Here is an 18883-nt window from a genome sequence, read left to right as displayed (position 1 = left end):
GACTGCCTGTGTCGACAACAAGTAACAAATAGGTTCTAGTTTGGCTTCACTCTTGATGAAATGTCTGGATCCATTAAGCCCAGGGATGCTGATTGTTACTGGACAACGCCGCTGGTGGTCAGTTCCATGTCACTGTTAATATACTGTATATCTCACTGTCAATCCAGTACCAACTACTGGCATGCCAGTACGTAGAAGGCACATGCATCAGTAATACAAATCCAAATGATAGGAGATCTAAATGATTGGTGATGCTCATGCATACACGATAAAACAATTAAAATGATTACAGTCATTATTTTGTATATATAAAAAATGATTCATTATTTATTTACTGATCCTGGGCCTGAAAATGTGTTTACATTGCAAAAGCAGGGTGATGCAATACTGCTTTAATGTTCAAACTGCAGCCAAGAGGCAATGCAATACTTTGAGTAAGGGAACACTGAAACCTACAAATATTCCCTTTAATGTTACAGATGTTCTCAACAGCCATTACAGGTCGGTCGAGTGCTCGAGCACACCTGACACCACACAGGGCCTGCGGGCACACAAATCAGATCCAGTGCATTTCCAGCAAGAGTCAGCAATAGCAAAGAAAGGCAAATGTCACTGCTGGAAACTGATGTGCCAGGAGATTTAAAAAATAAAATGCAGTTACTCAAAAATAACTGTATACATATGCATGTAGAGAACACAGCTGATTAGAACGTGCTTGTCACCAGATAAACAGCTTGGCTTGCGCTGGGGTAACAGAGTGTAATAAATCACACAGTTCTTCTGCTTTGTCACTTTGCCTAATGGTGCTTTAATAAATTGACATGGTGCATTGATAAATGATACTGCCAAATAAGAACAAGCCTAATTAACTACATAACCCATATTAACACTTCAAGCATCCCTGTTGGATCAGCAGGTTTTCTAGCTTTGTGTTGAAATGAAATGGCTAGAGAGAGGGGGGAGTGGAATCGATAGATTTTTAAACTGTGCCTGTGAAAACATTTAGACCATACCAAGAAAAGTCTTCCTACTTAAAGTTCACAGAGCTAACAAAATAATTCCAGTAAACAAATCTGAATAGGGATCTCCAACACACAACTGAGGAAAGGGCAAACTGTAAACAAGAAAGAAAACTGTACTGCACTTAAAATAAATGTTTAAAGTATATTATCTGTAAAGCATCATAAAGTCTCTCACTATAACAGTGATACATTAATATGTATGGTGTTTTACAAGAGAGAATTTCCTGGAGATCTCCAGCAGCCCCCAGACGTCACTGCTGTAAATGCAATATAATGCAATCCATTATAATTACAAACATGCTAAAAGGTGCTATGAATACATCCTTTGTTGAAATGAATTGCTTTAAAAACATCTTTCAGCAGGAAAAAACTCACTGAAACACTGAATACACATCTGCATGTTGTCAGAAAGCCCCAGAAGACAACAGACCTTTTCCTCCTGCATCTCAAACCTGTCTGCCCTGGCGCTAACATTGATAAAGTGTGATCAGGAACATAAAACATCACCCCTCCCCCGCCTTCGACTGATGAAGAACTTATTATGAATAGCATCCTCTGTGCCGAGCCCCACACTTCTGTTTATTGACATGATGTCGGATGGTACAGCAGACCTGTGGAGAGTTGGCATGGTTGTTCTGGCCTGGTGGGCCACATCAGAGGGAATGAAGTGCGTCCCCAGGTGCACACTGGCTGGAGACAGCCTGCTGCCAAGCACGGAGCTCTCCCCTGCTCCACTCCAGATGGGTGCCACATGGAGGAAGAGCAGACCCAACTGACCCCCTGCTCCCCTGTGCACTCTGACTGCAACCATGGAGGGGCCTGTCTGTGCCTGCCACAGTCCAATTACCACACGCAGTGGAGAGAGAGAGAGAGAGAGAGAGAGAGAGAGAGAGAGAGAGAGAGAGAGAGAGAGAGAGAGAGAGAGAGAGAGACGGAGAGAGGGAGAGGGAGAGAGGGAGGGGAACCTTTCATTCATTCTTGCAGTTACATAGTGTTTTAGTGTAGGGTTTTTTTTTTTTTTAGGCACTTTGACCTCTCTGTGTCATCTATAAGCTTCTAGCTTGATGTTGACCTATTGACCCCCAGTGCCCATCAATAAAGGTAATCCATGCTAGAATTTACTTCAGAAAATGGTTTCTTTGATACAGGTTTCAAATGTCAGAAATCACTTCATCCTTTTAATTGTTACTAAATTCAGTGTCTGACTGATTGACTTCTGGTTTGGTAACATTATCTGGTCCACCATAAAGACAATTTGGAATAGCTTAGACACTAAATAGTAGCATTCATGTATTGCAAATACTATTTAAGGCACCCTTCTGTCATGTAACACCTTCTTATGATAAAAAGTTCTGTGCATTTCTAGCTTAAATTTATGTTCAACAGACAGTCGCCCCTCTCACTTTACACTAACATTCCAAAATGAATAAACAATATTGTTCTAAAAAATCATTGAGGGAGAGTTAGGTTGTGACAAACCATCACAGCAACCACATGCTATCCTAGGTTTACAAGTTTTTTTTATTTTTATTAGAGTTCTCTATTTCAATTAGAGCACAGAATAAGCAGCAACACTGAACAGTAGCGCTGAGCCAATTGGCCAAGCTATTTCATTTTAATGTGCTGCTCCAAGCACTGTGCCTCTCTCGTAGTTTATTAATCCCAGTGGGACACCTGGAGTGAATTACTTCCTTATATCTCACTCTTAAGGTCATTGTATTTATTATAACCACGTTTAATGTGCTCAGTTCTAGCAAGCTCTTAATGTGCTCAGGTAAGTAATGCACCTGAATCAGTCTTGTTCTGTAGTGCACATTGATAAGCAATCCTTACCAGATACTGAGTAATACAGCATTATCTGGCTGCAGTTGGACCTTATTATTCATGCTGCAAGAAGTTTAAACAGATATTCTTGCTCAGACTCAGCATGGAAGAGTAAATAAATAAATAAATAAAAATAATAATGCCCACTTACTTTCTACTGACCTAAAAGTATTTTCTTCACTAGGACAAATTGAAAGCAGCTGACCTTCTCTTAAGAGTATATCCTAAGGATATGGCATTCAATTATACAGCTGTCACTTGATTACAGGCAAACAAATATCATGTCTCATTACACTGTATATCCAAGTATATTGAACAAGATCTTATTTTAAAAACACTCGGACAGTACAGGGAATATTCTGCCCAGCCCACTTAGTCCAATCACCCTGCTCTAGTGGAACAAGTAGGGTTAAAAATCAAGTAAACAAATCATGAGAGGCTTCCAAATCCACTAGTGTGTTACCTGTATGGTCTATTTACGGTCCTTGCAGGTTATTTTTACATGCTGGGTTTCGTTTCAGTGCTGACGATTCTCAAATGAATCATTTGTTTAAAACTAGAGCTCAGCTTCAATTTCTGTGTTGACTGCTGCGCTGATAGAAAGGCTTGGACGTGAATAAATGTTTTGCATTCTAATTTTGATCCTTCCCTTGATATTACACTTGGTGGTCACCATTACCAACCTGACGCTACAGTGAAGTCAAGACCTGCACTTTGAGGCTGTCACAGTATCAGGAGTGTACACGGATCTCAAACTTCATGCTGCACGCCGTTCTCTCACAAGCACATTGAAATCTGACAAGTTGGTGCTTTTGTGTATATGTGTATACAGTATGTGTATATGTGTATATGTGTATATACACAAAGTGATTCCTAAACCAGGCATCGTGTCTTTTACGATTCTCTTCAGCTTTACAAGTAGACAGGAATGCACACAGGGTTGATGAACAGTTTTGACTTGGCTTTGGGCTGTCTTGATGTTTTTCATGAAATGTCCATGACTTCCTTACCTGAACACTAAATCCACAAGTTCATCAAACCTGTACATGTTCCTGTCAGCCACGACTATCTACTTGTAAAAAAAAAAACCATGCTGTCCTGTTCCCTCTATAGGTCTACAGTACATGCAGATTCATCGGTTGCAATTCGATTTTTAGGACTTCCATGTTTTATTTTGTTTTTGTAATTTTATTAAACTTTTAAAGTTATACTTTAATGGCAAACATTGATTGTTGCAGTAGCAGCCCAGCTGTGAGTGCACAGCGCCGGTTTATATCTCAAAGCCACGATCACAACCAAGACATCAATAAATGCCATACATACCCTACAAACTGCAAGCAAAAAGGAAGCACATGTTTATGAGAATTACAGGATTTATCAGTGTGGAATAGGTATGAAACAGTTAAAACAGCTTTAAAATTATCACTATTAAACATGTTCAGCATAAAATTATATGTCCCACTGCAGATAAAGATTGAAATTGAAACCAGATTATCTGATCACCATGTGATGCATTACACTGTGCTGTACAGTCCACAGCTTCAATACCATCATGTCATGTGGGGGAACAAAATAATACAAACATAAACATCTGTGTTTATTAACCCCAAAAGAAAACTTAAACTTCCTAATTAAACCATCAGCTATCTCGCACACATCTCATCTTTCACCAAGCTCACTGCCTTTAAATCAATGGGATTTGCATTTCATGCTGGTTCTTGGCCAGTTTCCCTGTCCAGACTTTCAGTATGAAGTAAACTTTTTAAAGCAGCTAATAAAACAATTCCATACATTTTACCTGTTGAACATTTCCATTAGCTACATAGGTCTCAAAAGTACAGTTCTGAAAGAAACACTTGGTGTAGTAAGCATTTATTTTTATTTTAAAACAGGATATCTGGCTTGCCGTTTGTGTTCGCACATGTTTAGTCATTCCTCACACCTGCAATCGTTTTTTTTTCCTTTTATTAACCCTTATTGACTGACGTGCTTTCAGCCAGTAACATACTTTGACTCAGAAGACACTGGTGAGGTGAAATAACCCAGGAAGCAGAAGTGTAAAAGATATCCTGCTGATAAGGCATAGAAACTGAGAACTTTAAAACCAAGTGTAGAACGAGACATGTGTTTCTATCAAAGCTTCACATCTGAGACCTGTGTAGCTAATAGAAGGTAAGATTTATGGAATTATTTTGTTAGCTACAATTACTTTAATGATGCCAATGTTTAATATTTACGACTTTAAAATGAAAGGTGAGAGGCTTTTGAAGATGAACTGTGGGGGGGGGGGGGGGGGGGTCTTTATACAGCCACTACATTACTACAATTAAATCCATCACAGTGTGTGCCTTCGCTAACTGTTTGTTTATCCATACTTCACTGCATGTATTAATTGTACACAGCTGTATGGGAGAATGGCCATTGTTTTGAAAGTTGTTTCAAATTCTCAAAGTGCTTTAACATGCTTTATATGACGCTTCCAATTGGTTCAGTGACTCTAATCCAGTATTAATAAGCAGGAGGCATTAAGTCTATAACAATAATTGGCAAAGCCATTAAATTGAGCCTGCCAACACTCTTTCCCCTTTTTATTGGCAGGGATACAATTGGGCTCCATGTTCTATTTATTATATGCAACCTCTGATATTTGACTTGTTCAGCAGAAACAAGGCTCCCGTCCAAATGCCAATGAATGCTCTTTGTTTAAAAGAGTGGAGTCTAATGACTCTTAATGCTGTTCTTTTTTTTAGAAACGGTTGTACGTGTTCACAAATAAATCATTTTCAATCAGCTTTTCCATAGGCTGAAATTACTGGTGTAGTCCTTTAAAATGAAAAGGGGGTCCGAGTTCTTTTTTTTCAGCTGAATAGCAGACACACTAATTGTAATAACTGTCTATTTTCATCTCATTTCTGCAGCACCACTTGGGCTCTTAAACGCTGCTGTCACTTTGCCATCTTCCTCAAACAATTTCTTCTTCAGTTAAGCCACCGATTGCATAAAACAAAAGGTTCTTTCAGCTAGTTCCCTGTAGACACAAGACACTCACACACTGCACTCCCTCTGCTTTCTGCTTTACTATACTTCTACTAGTGTAGAAACACGAATGTGAAGTTATATGCTGGGAGATTAAAGGTAATGACAACGGGTAGTAAACAACTCCGTGGTAGGGGGATCGATTCCAGAGTAAAAGTACAAGATTCATTTATTCTTTGAGACATTTTGAAGTATGTTTACGACTCCCAATAATTTTGAACCACTGTATTATTCTGTCATTGTACTGCTGCTGTATTTGTAGGTTAGGATGCCCTGCCTAGTTGGCTGTTGTACCTCAGTAAGCAATAACTAAAAGCGCACATTGAGTTTGCAAGGATACAGCAGTCTTCAGAGAGGATTAAGACAAAGTAGAGGATGTTATACTAGCTAGGGAGACTGCTCTCCAAATATACTACATGCAATCTGCAGCTATAGCTATAATAGGACAAAAGTTTTGGTATTTCTTTGTTTTTTTTAGGTCCTGGAAAAAGTCAAATCTGTGTTGCTTCCGCTCTGACTCCAACTTCAACCAAATCAGTCATTAGCCTTGATGACAGATTGTCGCTAACACTAGTTAAGATAACTCGGGTACACCTGACTGTAACCGATAACCTGTCCCCCCGATGTCCATAGTGGGTGTAAGAATGATCACAGTTGGCTCTATGTGGTACTTCTTACTGAAGCATTCATTACATCCCCGTTGTAGAGATGCAGGGGGACAGGTTTATAGTTACACTTTGGTGTACCTGGAGCACTTATATCATATGTAAGACATGCTTTTGAATTTTAAAAAGTCACCAGGAAGTGATTATTATATACTTACCAAGTTGCTCTTTAAGACCTGCAGCTGTCTAGATGATCAAAACATGCCCCAATGCCTCTATCCATCTGCAGAGGGGAAGAGCACAGTAGGGGCTTCAAAAAATCCTTGTCATGATCAAGCACTGGATTGGATGAATATAACAAGCATCTTCTAGTTTCTGATCCAGACCATTTTGCACCACAAGATTAATATTTCACAGCATGAAACAGTAACAGATGTGGGTTATTGAGGATCTCCATTCAGATGGTGCAGATGTTGTGGTTTGCGGTTTGCTCAGTGGGGGTCGCACACACACAGCAGAGGACACAAGGAAGGTAGAGCATTCCCTGAATCACAGTGCGCAAGAATGTGATAGGGCCCCTGTCCAACATTTCTACCTAAAAAAGCCATACAGATTACCAGGGATTTCTTATAGAGCCATGAATAAAAAAAACAGTAAACCACTTTTTTTTGCATTGGTTATATATATATATATATATATATATATATATATATATATATATATATATATATATATATAAACCAATGCAAAAAAAAGTGGTTTACTTTTTTTTTTTTCATTTTTCCCAATTTCTCCCAATTTTTGGAATGTCCAATTATTATTCAACCTGGCTCACCGCTGCAACCCCCCGACTAACTGGGGAGAGACAAGGACGAGCACTTGCATCCTCCGGAACGTGTGCCATCAGCCATCCGTTTTTTTTCGCTCTGCAAGCCCGCCATGCAGCCATCTCAGAACTTACAGCGTCGGAGGACCACGCAGTCCTGGTTTTGCATACAGGCAGACCTGCAGGCACCCGGCCAGCCACAGGGGTCACTGGTGTGCGGTGAGCCAAGGACACCCCAGCTGACCTAAACCGTACCCCACCTGGGCAGCGCTTGGTCAATTGTGCATCGCCCCCTCGGAACTCCCGTCCAAGGTTGTCGGTGGCATAGCTTGGATTCAAACCGACAATCTCCAAGCTATAGGGCTCATCCTGCTCTCCGGGCGGAGTGCCTTTACCGGATGCTCCACTCGGGAGACAAAAGTTTAGTTTACTAAAGAGTTGATTGAGTAATAGCTACTACACTATGACATGTTGCACATTTAAAACAGAATATGCCAATTCCTAAATTATTTAAGGTTGATGCCCGTTTGCTGTTTTTGCAGGTAGTTTGTTAATTTCTTTAATTCAATCAAATCTTACCTTGGTGTTAATGCCTTGTCCACATTTAATCCCTCCATAAGTATCATCACTGGCAAAAACAGACACCATGCCTGTTATGAGATGGGTAATACAATCATCAGCGAGTCTGTTTGGAAAGACTCCAGTTCCCATACCATGTTTGAAATCTAGTTTCCAATAAACCCTCAACATAGCCATTTGAATATATAATACAATGGACGTTAAATCATGGAACACATTGTAACAAGGAAGCTTGTTATTAAAAAGAAATTGCAACACGTTTTAAAAAAAAGATTATTTAGATGTGGTTAATTAGAAAGGAATTACATGAGCTAAACATTTTAAATTGAAACCCCATTAGGATCATTTTTAATGTGGATTAAAAATATGTTTTCAATAATTCTTTTTTAATACATCTTTTTAAAACGCAGTCAAAGTGAACTTAAAAGCTGAGCATTGTTTTAGCAGTTTAATTGAAAACAGGGGACAGCTTCTCAAATACTTATTAGTCCCGCATATTCTGTATTCTTTAACTGAAGCTTTAACAGATGTCAAATTAGGTACGGTCTCTTACAGTATCACTTTCTTACACAAGTGTGGTGGTATATGGCATAAGCCTGTGTCTAAAAGTACCTAACAAGGTAACTGGAACGACCACAAACAGTGATGTAATCATAGAAAAAAAAACGATTCTATATAAAGCATAAAGGGCTTGTCGAACACTCTGAGACTCTCACCAATATCTGCTGTCAAGTTCCAGGATGTAAAGAGGTGATTGGCTTGGTGATTGGGTTGTGGGATGGCAAAACGTCCACTGACCTTTAGGTCTCCTGTGCTTTTGTGGGGAATTGTTGTGGTGAGTGAGCATAACTGGGCACTCTAAATGTATTTTTTTTTAAAAAGCAAATACAATCTCATTGAGCTCCAATGCCCCTAAATGGCACAATAACAGTTTGGACAGATGGACGCTGTTAACAATGGATTTCCAAGAAAGGCTAGTCACTTTGCTCACTGCACTAGCCCCTACTGAAAAGAGAATACACCTCATCCCAAAATGTAAAAACAAAAAGAAGTTTAAGATTTGTCCAATTTCACCAGACTATTGCTTGTTTATATTTTGGAACGGGTCAGTTCAGAGCCTGAGAGATTCTAAAATCAGTCATTCTATTCACCTCCTGGCCAATCAAACTAAAGACTGGTTATTATATCATGGATAAGGATTCTAATAAGAGTTGTTAAACAACATTTCAATATAAAATAAATAAATACAATCATTATCATGATTTCAAACCAAGCCAACAAATTAACATGCAGCTATAGTTTATAGCAGGGACTCTTCCAAGTCAAATCTCACTTTCTACTGGGATGAAAGCCAATGTTTTAAATTCTGGTTAGGGTTTACTGTTGCTGAGAACAAACCTCAATCTATTCTTCAGAGAATCTTTAGCGTCATATGAAAATATGTACCCAGCTATGTAAAACTTTTTCTTCGTGGTGCCAAATGTGGATCTTGAGTTTAAACCAAGTGAGATAAAGGGCAAAAAAGGTTTAAAAAGCCAAGCAATATGGCTCACTCACTAAACAATCTCATTTACAACATTCTATTTTTTTTTCCATTGTAATGATACTTCACCAAATGATTACTGTACCATTGAGAAAGCTGATAGCTCTGGTACTGCGTTGAGCATCTCACAGTTATAAAGACCAGCATGTCATGGCTTAGCATCTGTCCACTGAATTGAATACAGGGACAAGGACTGAACACAAACCAGAAACCTCATGGTTCAAAGGTGAATGTCTTACTATTCAATTAAAGAGCAAGATCTCTAGTCGAGAGGCAAGTAATTGTCTTATGATGATGTCAGAATTTTTAACACGTCAGCGGCTATGAGGAGATGCATTTTAATCAAAGATCATCCTGGAGCATAAACAATTGCTAGACCAAGCCCAGGGATCTTTCTAGATCTGGAGACTGTTTAGAGAAGCACAGTAGAGAGAGACACTGAAACAGTCCTTCATTTTGATCAAAAAACCAAATGCCAAACAAACAAACAAAAAATAATCTAGATTCTTTGTCTTAGATAGTATATTGCATGTTTTAATTACTGAATGCAGTATGTTTAAACATTGTAGGGGATCATGAAAAATGTTATGAAAGATGCAAAGGCTCTTGACGTGTTGGTAAAATAAATTGGTTGGAATATCATTTTATAACAACCAAGAAAACGTTTATATAGCATCTAAAAGTCCAGGGCTTTGCAGCAGATCCACAGAAACCCCAGTTCTGTTCTATCCACTATAACCTATAAAAACTGTTTTGTCCACGTAAACAAAATTGCCACCGACAAATGTTACACTTACTCAAACGTTACACTTCTTTCAGCGAAAAAAAGGTAAAGATCATCTGTAAATTTCATCATAAATTGCTATCCCTTACTCAGAGGAACATACCATGTATCAGGCCTCATGACTGGAATAGGAATATGAAGGTGGTTCTCAAATAATTCCTTGGCTGTGACCAACTGGTATAGAGGTGAATGCACTACCTTGTTTCATGTTTTTTTTTTTTTTTATACACGTTTTTATTATCAATTCAGCAACTTCAATGAAATAATGAATGGATTAAAAGACACAATTCATTATTTACAACTCAGATTTGAGATGTGCACCAACACTGGCCTTTACACACCGACTCATGCTCAGCGGTGCAGTGACTCTGTGATAAACGGTCTGCAGTACGACGCACCAATTCCCTCCCAGCAGGGGAGATCACTCATTAGACATATCTGGCAGACCACAGCACAAAGGGTTTGAATCTCCTGTCCACATGTCCAGGTTACTTGTCATTAATACTATGAAGGACAGTCTGTGCCAAAGCACTTGCATTAGTGGATTCCGAATCCTTAAACACCGTTAAGATCTTAAAACCGGCACTTGTTCCCGAATTTACTTCTTGATATCATCTCATATCCTCTGGAGCTGCACTGTCAGCATGTCTGCTAACATGTGAAGTGGATAATTAGACACATCGTACATCATCGGGTCATCTTTCACCTGAGCAGGTGCGCACTCTCTCTCTTGCAAGCCCTGGTGAATTGGCAAGCTGTGAGTGCAGGGCCAGAGACATACGTCAAGCGACTGACACACACTGGCATGTGATCTGTTCTTTATTTTCTAATTAGCTTCACCCACAGCTGGGGTGCTGACAAAAGAGAAATATGGGAACAATCTGAAAAGAGATTCTGCTGATTATCTTGATACTAAACTTGCCAGCCAGCCTGTAACTCAGTTATTTCCGAGTCAATCTGTGTACTAAATTGCTCAGCAGCTGAGGAGGACAGAGGGCTCCAAAGATTATAGATTTGGGTATTACTATTAACTATAAAGACCAAGCTTTTTATGACCTGGCCCTGCTAAAATTACAGCAACTGCTGGTGTGCTGGTGATCAGCTAAGAGTTGGGAATTGGAACAAATATTTACTGGCCTCTTACTGGGCACCCAGCAGGTATATACAATATATTTACAGAAAACAGATGCAGCTAGCAGTGGCCATTCTATTTGTTAGTATTTGCAATGATTTTAATAATAACATTTCTGTCTAAATCCTGATTAAATTCCATTTAGTTTGCCATTTCCTTGAACAAGATACTATATTTCCGCAAACGTGTGTGAACAAGCTGCATTAAAATTATTGACGGCCATGTTTGTATGTACAGTATGCTATGCTGGTCTTCTTTTAAGAAATGAAGCCAATCCAAAATGACTTCACTATGTTAGATACAGAGGCTAAAATAAAGCATTTCCAACAGCAGCAGTTTATACTGCATTACACAAGTCTAGGCTTCACTCATGATCCAAGGTCATGCCAAAATACATGAGAGCAAAGTGCATGTCTTGATGACTGCTTCTCTTTGTATATGTCACGTTTGTTTAGAAATAGGACTGGCTCACACACAACAAAACAGTTGTTTCCTATGTCCTTGCTGCCTATATGACCTATGACCTTGACCCTTGAGCCAAACAACCTCTGCTATCCGACCTCCTGGAGAGGTCAAAGGCGGGCACAGGGGTGGCGAACACACAGCGCAAAACAGGAACCCATCAGGTCAGAGGTAAACTGCACATGACTCCAAACTTGAGAACTGGATCTGTTGTAAAGTTACCCAATGTTATGACTTCCGTAAGTATGAAATCGGCTTTGTTTTTGTTGCAAATTGCTGTTCAGTGTTGCTCAGTTGATGTATACTGCTAAAGAGTAAGTAGTGGGGTTTCCGAAAAATATAGTGTTGCTACAACTGTTTAAATAATGTACCTGTCATTTTTCTTTTCACTGTTAACACCCTGACAACTTTTTACACTTATCATTTTAAAGTCTGTTTCAAAGCTCTTTTCAAAATGGCCACTCTGGTGCTATGCATAGGGTTTGAGATCTATCTTCTAAATCGCAGCAGGAAGAGTGATTTAAAAAAAAAAAAAAACATAACAAGTGCTCTGGCTTTTCTGTTCCATAGCACATCATGGATGGTTAGTCCCGTGTTACCTGTTTGACAATGTGGGCAATAACCCTTACACTATCAGTGCACTGGAGCGGACATTTTGAAAAGAGCTTTGAAACAGACTTTAAAATGATAAGTGTAAAAAGTTGTCAGGATTTTAGCAATGAAAAGAAAAATGACAGGTACGTTACTGAAACAGCGGGAACGTGTACCGCTATATTTTTCGGAACCCCGCTACTTACACTTGTTAATCAGCTCATATTTTGATTTTTTAGATTCAGAAGCTTTGTGTTTAGCTTGGCTTTTTGCCTCCTTTAGGGAAGATGGGAGGGCTGTTTCAGTATTTAACATGGTTGATATATCTGACAACACTATCAAAACTTTTTGTGCAAGCACTGTAAGTAGTGTTAATTGGTTTAATTTAGTTACAGCCCCATTTTCTGACCACTCAGTTTATTTCTTTATTTCTCAGTGATGGCACAACATGAACTTCATGTTTCCACACTGCTGATGCCCCAACATTCAACGTTCCTTCAAAATTCACAGCACAAACCAGCAGAATTTAAGATTGAAACTTTGTCTTCAAGTAGATAAACATGGGTCTTGGAAAAGTTTTTATCAAATAAAATCTACTCAAAATTAGTGACATAAGCAGGAAACAATACAACCTTTGTTCTAACTGCTACCGCATATTACAATCTCCCACTTTTGTTTTCGTTTATGGGCTGTTGAAATACTGCACTGAGAAATGCATGCTAATAATTTTAGACTTACCCCTTGCTGATAATTACCCGTGCAGAGATCCTGAATGCTGCAGCATGGGAGAGGCCAGTCCATGTGTGTTACGTCCCCCTTTGTGTACAGATTTGACAGCAAAAGGGTCCAGGGAATGAACCGTGGCCACATGTTCCAGAGTGGTCTTGGCAAAGAAAATATTTGACATTGAACCTGGAAAAAAACCCCAAAAAAACAAGTATAAGTTATAAAATGGTTTGGGGTTTGCTTTCCAGTTGTAGTTGCCTGTCATATTATTTATATATATATATATATATATATATATATATATATATATATATTATATATATATATATATATATATATATATATATATATATATATATATATATATATATATGGTAACAAATCTGCTTCCCCTCTGGTTCGTTTGCCCCTTAAAAACACAGACCCAGAGACAGAAACTTTGATTTTAAGCGCTACTGCGCACTTTAATTTCACAAAAACAAAATAAACAAAAAAAAACTAGCTCTCATTGAGCACTCACTATACATTTATGCAGGTCCCTGTCTATCGTGCAGGACAGCTAAGCTGTTTACCTGACATATAACACCAAAACAAAACACTTTATCACGACACTTACTTTTCTCTTGACTGCTCGGAAACAGCACCTCCTGTCTCCTTCTATTCAGCAGTCCTGTGCAGACTGACTGCACCACTTAAATACACTGCACCTGTTTCTAATTTCCAATTACTACCAGGTGCAGGGGATAATAAACAATAAAAGAAATTAAACAATCAGCCAGAATGTGCATACACACATGTTTTAGCAGGGAAGAATCTGACCCTATCCCTGCTATCTTACAATATATATATATATATATATATATATATATATATATATATATATACATACACAGTGCTCCCTCACTATAACGCGGGTCTCGGGGGGCACACAATATGAATGTTATAACTGAAGAGCGTTATAAACAGGGGAGGGGTTGGGGGCGCCGCAGGACACATAACAAAACACGTTTGACTAAAATACAAAATAAAATATCTCTCTCATAAAAAAAGGTAACATTCCCACTCATAGATCATTTTAATTAGCAGTTTTTAAACTATAAATAGCCTGGCTAAACGGCAGTCAGGAGTTCAGTTAGATGTGACAGACAAGCAAACGAAATGCGAGAAGGAGAGCTGGTCGCCCCAGGTTCGGCTGCCGGAGCGGGGCTGAAGCGTCTCGTCTCCAGGAGAAAGCTGCAGCTCCTCTTGCAGCAAAAAAGTGCTACTCGGTGCAAGCCAGCCATGTCAAGCATCCCGTGGTTCCACGCCTGCACATCCTGCAAGGCGAACATGCCACTTAGCGATAAGCGCTCGCTATGCGTGCAGTGCCTAGGGGTCCAGCATGCCACTGAAGCAATCAGCAGAGAGGGCTTCTGCGACATGTGTACGGCCTTTCAGCCCAGAGTACGTCGCAGTAGACTCAAAAGGGAATAGACACTCCGTCCCCCATGGTGGAGCCGTCAGCAGCCCTCAGGACCCCAACCCCCACTCCTCCAGTTATCGCAGAGCCCCTCGCAGGAGATCCCCTGCGCTCAGGCTCCTGCGCCAACACCTCGTAGTTGCTCCCCCTCTCCACAGGCGAGAAAGGTGAAGCGCTCAAGGCAGGCTAGGGACATTATGGACCTTAAGGTGCAGATGGCCCAGGTCCTCGAGCTTCTCTCGAGGTAGCAAGCTCCTGCGGCGCCGGCAGAGGTCCCGGCCACTTTACCATCCGCAACAGCTCCGGTCCCTGGGTCTCCCATGGGACCGCAGCTAACATGGCGGGCATCCTGACCGCATATTTGGATGGCGTGCTTATAGGGACCCCGCTCCCAGAGCCAATGGCCTCTGAGCTTCGCCTCCTCTCAAGTATGCTGCTCCAGATCTCTGGTCTTCAATGGCAATCCCTGGGCCGGAGCCTGGCAAGCCTGGTGGTGGCTCGCAGATAGCTGTGGCTGTCGCAGGCAAGGGTGCCCGACGCAGATAAGGTGGCGTTGCTGGACGTGCTGATATCCTCGGGCTGGCTGTGGAGGATATCTTACAGCGTTCCCTCCGAGAGTGTGAAGCATCTCAGCAGCTGGCCATGCTGCTCCCTCCCCGTGCTCTGGTGCAGGGGAGGACGAGCCATTGGCAGGCCCCCCAGGCACGCACCGTCACAAGGGCGGTCCCGGTGCCCACGGCCCTGCTGGGTGACCTGAGGCATCTCTTACAGGCCACAGCGGCGGTAGGCAACGGAGCCCCTCCGCACAGCAAAGGGAAGGCAGGGCGTGGTGCATCCGCGCAACAGCGTTCCAGGAAGCAATTCCAGGGCCGTTGCCCTAGGCAGCCGCCTCAGAGTGCTCCGCCCCGACCTGAGCAGCCCCAGAAGGTACCATGAAGGCTTGCGGCCTCAGACCCATCCTTTCACTGCACAACAGCTGCAATTCTGGTGCTCTTGCACCTCGGACACCTGGGTGATACCGTGCAAAACGTTTACGTGCTGCAGTTCAGTTTGGGACATCCGTGTTGGACCCTCTTCAGGTCTTGGTACTCCAGAAGGATGTGGCCGCCTTGCTGTGCAAGAGACCCATTTGTCTCATAGACCCCACCTCCTGCAGAGAGGGGTGCTACTCAAGATACTTTCTAGTACTCGAGAGGGACAGAAGCTTTCGCCCCATCCTAGACCTGAGATTCCTCAACGAGTTCTTGAAGGAGAGGAGGTTCCAAATGCTGACTCATAGTCATACATTCTCCAGTCAGTCCGGCTGGGCGACTGGTTTACCACCGTGGAACGTATTTTCACGTACCCATTCGTCCTGAGCACAGGAAGTACCTCTGCTTCGTCTTTCAGGGAAGCGTTTATGAGTTCTCCATGTTGCCGTTCGGCCTCTCCCTAGCTCCTCATACGTTTTCAAAGTGCGTGGATGCTATCATGGCCCCCTTGCAGTTGCAGCGGATCAGAGTACTAAACTATCTCGACGACTGGCTGATATGTGCTCAGTCGCGAGAGGGAGCAGTGATCAATGAACAGACAATTATAATCCAGGTGCAAAGCTGTTTAATGATTTGTATGTCCAGTGCCTGACGGCAAAACAAACAGTAAACAATAAATGATGTTAAGTAATTTGTAATCCCCGGGTTTGTCCAGAAATAATAGTCAATACCATTTATTATACACCCACACAAAACACAAAACACATACACAAGTCAGTTTAGTGCCTGAATTAGTGCTCGTGGTGCAAATACAGTTTCTTCATGATACAAGTGAAGTACTGTTCCGGGTTTGTGCTGGTCCTTGGTGACAGCTCCGGAACGTGTTAGCCGTCTAATAATAACAAGAGACAATTAGACAAACAAAACACTTGTGATACATATACACAAATCCTCAGGTCCTTCGCTTTGTCCCCTACTTATACCGTCACTCATGACCCCTTGGCAAATAATTGCAGCCGCTCCTCCAATCCGCGGCTGCCACATCACTTCCCTTCCGGGTTGATGAGGTAATGTACCAAAACGACGCCCCTTTTCTAAATGACCAACTTCCTTTTAACCCTAGGAATGAAGTGTTAGGCCAAGCAGTCCAGGGTACTCTGTTCCCGTTACTTAGCGGGAGGGAGATTTACCACCAAGAATCGTTGATTTTTCTGTCACAACGACGTACTTGGGGTTCCGGCTGGACTCCGGTACGATGCGTGCATACCTGTTGAAAGACAGAGTAGCAGCTATTTAGGGTTGCCTCTCCCTATTACAACAGGGATCAAAGCTCCTCTTGGTGCGGTTCCAAAAACTGTTGGGTCCGATGGCCGCAGCCGTATCAGCCATCGAAACTGGCATTGGGCTAAGCGCTTTGTTTGGCGCAAGCCTAACACCGCACATCATCCTGAGAACACCATCCCTACCGTGAAGCGTGGTGGTGGCAGCATCATGCTATGGGGATGCTTCTCTGCGTCAGGGCCTGGAAAGCTTGTGAAGATAGAGGGCAAAATGGATGCAGCAAAGTATAGAGAAATCCTGGAGGAAAACCTGCTGAAGTCTACAAGAGACCTGGGACTTGGGAGAAGATTCATCTTCCAGCAGGACAATGACCCCAAGCATGCAGCCAAAGCCACACTGGAGTGGCTTAAAAACAAAAAGGTCAATGTCCTGGAGTGGCCCAGTCAAAGCCCGGACCTCAATCTAATTGACAATATGTGGAAAGAGTTGAAAATTGCTGTTCACCAAAGGTCCCCATCCAACGTGACAGGGCTTGAGCAATTTTGCAAAGAAGAATGGGCAAAAATTGCAGTGTCCAGATGTGCAAAGCTGGTAGAGACTTATCCAAATAGACTCATGGCTGTAATTGCTGCCAAAGGTGCTTCTACCAAATAAGGGGGTGAATACTTATGCAATCAATTATTTTCTGTTTTGTATTTGTTATTAATTTAGAACAATTTGTAGATTTTATTTTTCACTTTGACATTATGGACTTTTTCTGTGTTGATCAGTGGCAAAAAACTCAAAATTAAATCCATTTTGATTCCATGTTGTAACACAATAAAATGTGGAAAAGTCCAAGGGGGGTGAATACTTTTGAGAGCCACTGTACATTTCCCATACATAATGTTTTGGTGGTTTTCTTTGAATTGAAAGGGAACGTTAGGTTAGTTACCATAACCCTGGTTCCCTGAAAGAGAAGATGATCACCAACCAGCGAGGTCGCATCAGTAGCCGTCACAGCTTCGACGCAAAAAGACACATGGCTTCCGTGGAATGACAGTTTTAACCCCTCGGTAGGCGGGACTGAGGATGTAAGAACATAAGAACATAAGAAAGTTTACAAACGAGAGGAGGCCATTCAGCCCATCTTGCTCGTTTGGTTGTTAGTAGCTTATTGATCCCAGAATCTCATCAAGCAGCTTCTTGAAGGATCCCAGGGTGTCAGCTTCAACAACATTACTGGGGAGCTGGTTCCAGACCCTCACAATTCTCTGTGTAAAAAAGTGCCTCCTGTTTTCTGTTCTGAATGCCCCTTTATCTAATCTCCATTTGTGACCCCTGGTCCTTGTTTCTTTTTTCAGGTCAAAAAAGTCCCCTGGATTGACATTGTCTATACCTTTTAGGATTTTGAATGTTTGAATCAGATCGCCGCATAGTCTTCTTTGTTCAAGACTGAATAGATTCAATTCTTTTAGCCTGTCTGCATACGACATGCCTTTTAACGGGGTGACCAGAACTGAACACAATATTCTAGGTGAGGTCATACTAATGCATTGTAGAGTTTTAACATTACTTCCCTTGATTTAAATTCAACACTTCTCACAATATATCCGAGCATCTTGTTAGCCTTTTTTATAGCTTCCCCACATTGTCTAGATGAAGACATTTCTGAGTCAACATAAACTCCTAGGTCTTTTTCATAGTTCCCTTCTTCAATTTTACTATCTCCCATATGATATTTATAATGCACATTTTTATTGCCTGCATGCAATACTTTACACTTTTCTCTATTAAATTTCATTTGCCATGTGTCCGCCCAATTCTGAATGCTGTCTAGATCATTTTGAATGACCTTTGCTGCTTCAACAGTGTTTGCCACAGTGTTTGTCATCCAGGAAGGGGCCTATTGGCAGTTCAGGTATAGAGAGCTCAGTGAATACCTACCAATAAGAAGGCATATCCCATACATAATGTTTTGGTGGTCTTCTCTTTCAGGGAACCAGGGTTACAGTAAGTAACCTAACGTTATACTGAGAAGTTGTTTACATTTTGAAGAACAC

The 18883-nt window shown here is 41.3% G+C and overlaps 1 long non-coding RNA gene across 1 annotated transcript in view; it reads right to left on the bottom strand.

The window, feature by feature from the left end:
• Positions 1-18048, bottom strand: part of LOC131739396 (uncharacterized) — a 36268-nt gene extending 18220 nt beyond the window's left edge. The window contains exons 1-4 of the long non-coding RNA XR_009330507.1: positions 17776-18048; positions 13143-13316; positions 7893-7963; positions 6706-6770 (exon numbers count right to left, since the gene is read on the bottom strand). This is a non-coding gene — a long non-coding RNA (uncharacterized LOC131739396). The remainder of the gene's footprint in view (positions 1-6705; positions 6771-7892; positions 7964-13142; positions 13317-17775) is intronic.
• Positions 18049-18883: the final 835 nt, after the last annotated feature.

This window comes from Acipenser ruthenus, chromosome 1, assembly GCF_902713425.1.
Source record: "Acipenser ruthenus chromosome 1, fAciRut3.2 maternal haplotype, whole genome shotgun sequence".
NCBI classification, from domain to species: domain Eukaryota; kingdom Metazoa; phylum Chordata; class Actinopteri; order Acipenseriformes; family Acipenseridae; genus Acipenser; species Acipenser ruthenus.
The sequence above is the reverse complement of the archived record's forward strand: the minus strand, read 5'-3'. Positions and strand labels throughout refer to the sequence as shown.